Raw genomic sequence first — 4729 nt, 5'->3', positions numbered from 1 at the left:
TGTATGGAGGAGTGAGCCAAAATCCCTGCTGCAGTGTGTGCAAACCTGGTCAAGAACTACAGGAAACGTATGATCTCTGTAATTGCAAACAAAGGTTTCTGTACCAAATATTAAGTTCTGCTTTTCTGATGTATCAAATATTTATGTCATGCAATAAAATGCAAATTAATTACTTAAAAATCATACAATGTGATTTTCTGGATTTTTGTTTTAGATTCCGTCTCTCGCAGTTGAAGTGTACCTATGATAAAAATTACAGACCTCTACATGATTTGTAAATCGGCAGTGTATCAAATACTGGTTCTCCCAACTGTATAACTTACTTTTGTCAAGCATCAATAGTGTGCTATATTGGCCAGGGCACACAGCTGTGATAGATCCGATTCCCCTTGTCTGTTTTCTTTGAACTATGGGTTACAGTATCCAGAAAACATCAGAAGCATGTAGCAGCTTTTGGCCTCAGAATTCAACCTGAGCTCTGTGAGGAATGAAGCCCTGGGGATGGGGATGAGAGCCAACTTCATAAAGAGGTACACAATAGGGGAGGGGCTCCAAATGCTTCAATGGTGTGAGAGACGTTTTCCTCCCTTTTTCTGCTTCTGCCTTCCGTTTTTTTTTTATCTCAATCAAAGTTACATTCCATGTCAGAAAGGAGTCAATCCTCTAACCCAAATAAATTCAAACCACATGGAATGTTATCAGAAAGCAATTTTTAGGCTCGCTGCTTGTCTGCCTGTCACAAAACATCCCACTCATCACCTTTCTGGGTTCAGTGTTGGTTTGACAAAATCTTGACTAATGTCCCTAGATGATAAAGGTGACAGGCAAAGCTTTTCCTGTTTTTGAGAACCTTTCTATAGAAAGATCACAAGCGCTGATTTGAGAACAAATATTTCATATGGGGAATATGCCTTGTCACCATGAAGACTACAGGATAGCATGCCGGGGTTACTGAACAGGCTGTTCTTTTTTCCTTCTGCAGGGTGCACTCAAGGCCCCCAAGATTTTACGACCAGGAGGCTTGAGAAAAGTCAAGGAATTCGAGCTCACCCTTTGGGTGTTGGGGTCCACTCCCTGATTTGTTAGTCCTGGAACTTATAGGGTGGTCCCCCCAACTTGTATGTACAGTTGAAGTCGGAGGTTTACATACTCTTTGGTTGGAGTCATTAAAACTTGTTATTCAACCACTCCACACATTTCTTGTTAACAAAGTATTGTTTTGGCAAGTCTGTTTGGACATCTACTTTGTGCATGACACAAGTCATTTTTCCAACAATTGTTTACACACAGATTATTTCACTTATAATTCACTGTATCACAATTCCAGTGGATCAGAAGTTTACATACACTAAGTTGACTGTGCCTTGAAACAGCTTGGAAAATTCCAGAAAATTATGTAATGGCTTTAGAAGCTTCTGATAGGCTAATTGACATAACTTGAGCCAATTGGAGGTGTACCTGTGGATGTATTTCAAGGCCTACCTTCAAATTCAGTGCCTCTTTGCTTGATATCATGGGAAAATCAAAAGAAATCAGCCAAGACATCAGAAAAAAAACTGTAGACCTCCACAAGTCTGGTTCATCCTTGGAAGCAATTTCCAAACGCCTGAAGGTACCACGTTCATCTGTACAAACAATAGTACGCAAGTATAAACACCATGGGACCACGCAGCCATCATACCGCTCAGGAAGGAGACGAGTTCTGTCTCCTAGAGTTGAACGTACTATGGTGAGAAAAGTGCAAATCAATCCCAGAACAATAGCAAAGGACCTTGCGAAGATGCTGGAGGAAACAGGCACGAGTTCTGTCTCCTAGAGATGAACGTACTATGGTGAGAAAAGTGCAAATCAATCCCAGAACAACAGCAAAGGACCTTGCGAAGATGCTGGAGGAAACATCTTTATCCACAGTAATCCACAGTATCTTTATCCACAGTATCTTTATCCACAGTAAAATGAGTCCTATATCGAAATGACCTGAAAGGCCGCTCAGCAAGGAAGAAGCCACCGCTCCAAAACCGCCATAAAAAAGCCAGACTACGGTTTGCAACTGCACATGGGGACAAAGATCTTACTTTTTGGAGAAATGTCCTTTGGTCTGATGAAACAAAAATAAAACTGTTTGCAATAATGACCATCGTTGTGTTTGGAGGAAAAAGGGGGATGCTTGCAAGCCGAAGAACACCATCCCAACCGTGAAGCACGGGGGTGGCAGTATCATGTTGTGGGGGTGCTTTACTGCAGGAGGGACTGGTGCACTTCACAAAAAAATGGCATCTTGAGGCAGGAAAATTATGTGGATGTATTGAAGAAACATCTCAAGACATCAGTCAGGAAGTTAAAGCTTGGTCGCAAATGGGTTTCCAAATGGACAATGACTCTAAGCATACTTCCAAAGTTGTGGCAAAATGGCTTAAGGACAACAATGTCAAGGTATTGGAGTGGCAATAACAAAGCCCTGACTTCAATCCTATAGAACATTTGTGGGCAGAACTGTAAAAAGCGTGTACGAGCGAAGAGGCCAACAAACCTGACTCAGTTAGACCATCTCTATCAAGAGGAATGAGCCAAAATTCACCCAAATTATTGTGGGAAGCTTGTGGAAGGCTACCCGAAATGTTTGACCCAAGTTAAACAATTTAAAGGCAATGCTACCAAATACTAATTGAGTGTATGTAAACTTCTGACCCACTGGCTGAAATTAAAGCTGAAATAAATCATTCTCTCTACTATTATTCTGACATTTCACATTCTTAAAATAAAGTGGTGATCCTAACTGACCTAAGACAGGGGATTTTTACTAGGATTAAATGTCAGGAATTGTGACAAACTGAGTTTAAATGTATTTGGCTAAGGTGTATGTAAACTTCCGACTTCAACTGTAGGTCCCTGAAACGGTAGGAATGTAAATGTTGTCTTATTGCATTTAACGCAAGCTCTCTCTCTTGGCCAATCAATCTATCAATTTAAAAAAAAAAATCAGCTGATGTCACAAAATGCTGTACAGAAAACCAGCCTAAAACCCCAAACAGCAAGCAATGTAGGTGTAGAAGCACGGTGGCTAGGAAAAACTCCCTAGAAAGACCGGAACCTAGGTAGAAACCTAGAGAGGAACCAGACTATGAGGGGTGGCCAGTCCTCTTCTGGCTGTGCCAGGTGGAGATTATAACAGAACATGGCCAAGATGTTCAAATGTTCACAGATGACCAGCATGGTCAAATAATAAAAATCACAGTGGTTGTTGAGGGTGCAACAGGTCAGCACCTCAGGAGTAAATGTCAGTTGGCTTTTCATAGCAAATCATTCAGAGTATCTCTTCTGCTCTATCTGTCTCTAGAGAGTTCAAAACAGCAGGTCTGGGACAAGGTAGCACGTCCGGTGAACAGGTCAGGGTTCCATAGCCACAGGCAGAACAGTTTAAACTGGAGCAGCACGACCAGGTGGACTGGGGACAGCAAGGAGTCATCAGTCCGACAATACAGGGCCAAACAGGCAGGATATAACCCCACCCACTTTGCCAACGCACAGCCCCCACAGCACTAGATTGATATCTTCAACCACCAACTTACTATCCTGAGACAAGGCTGAGTATAACCCACGAAGATCTCCCCCACAGCACAAACCCAAGGGGGGCGAAGATCACGTCAGTGACTCAACCCACTCAAGTGACGCACCCCTCCTAGGGACGGCCTAGAAGGGCACCAGTAAGCCAGTGACTCAGCCCCTGTAATAGGGTTTGAGGCAGAGAATCCCAGTAGAGAGATGGTAACTGGCCAGGTAGAGACAGCAAGGGCGGTTCGTTGCTCCAGTGCCTTTCCATTCACCTTCACACTCCTGGGCCAGACTACACTCAATCAAAGGACCTACTGGAGAGATGAGTCTTCAATAAAGACTTAAAGATCGAGACCGAGTCTGCGTCTCTCATATGGATAGGCAGACCATTCCATAAAAATTGAGCTCTATAGGAGAAAGCCCTGCCTCCAGCTGTTTGCTTAGAAATTCTAGGGACAGTAAGGAGGCCTGTGTCTTGTGACCGTAGCGTATGTGTAGGTATGTACGGCAGGACCAAATCGGAAAGATAGGTAGGAGCAAGCCCATGTAATGCTTTGTAGGTTAGCAGTAAAACCTAGCCTTAACAAGAACCAGCCCTAGCCTTAACAGGAAGCCAGTGTAGAGCACTGGAATAATATAATCACATTTCTGGGTTATATTCAAGATTCTAGCAGCCCTGTTTAGCATTAACTGATGTATATTTAGTGCTTTATCCGGGTAGCCGGAAAGTAGAGCATTGCAGTAGTCTAACCTAGAAGTGACAAAAGCATGGATACATTTTTCTGCATCATTTTTGGACAGAAAGTTTCAGATTTTTGCAATGTCACGTAGATTTAAAAAAAAGCTGTCCTTGAAACAGTCTTGATTTGTTCATCAAAAGAGAGATCAGGGTCCAGAGTAACGCCGAGGTCCTTCACAGTTTTATTTGAGACGACTGTACAACCATCAAGATTAATTGTCAAATTCAACAGAAAATCTCTTTGTTTCTTGGGACCTAGAACAAGCATCTCTGTTTTGTCCGAGTTTAAAAGTTGAACATTTGCTGTCATCCACTTCCTTATGTCTGAAACACAGACTTCTAGGGAGGGTAATTTTGGTGCTTCACCATGTTTCATCGAAATGTACAGCTGTGTGTCGTCTGCATAGCAGTGAAAGTTAACATTATGTTTTCAAATGA

This window comes from Salvelinus fontinalis, chromosome 25 (assembly GCF_029448725.1).
Source record: "Salvelinus fontinalis isolate EN_2023a chromosome 25, ASM2944872v1, whole genome shotgun sequence".
Classification (NCBI taxonomy): Eukaryota; Metazoa; Chordata; class Actinopteri; order Salmoniformes; family Salmonidae; genus Salvelinus; species Salvelinus fontinalis.
The sequence above is the reverse complement of the archived record's forward strand: the minus strand, read 5'-3'. Positions refer to the sequence as shown.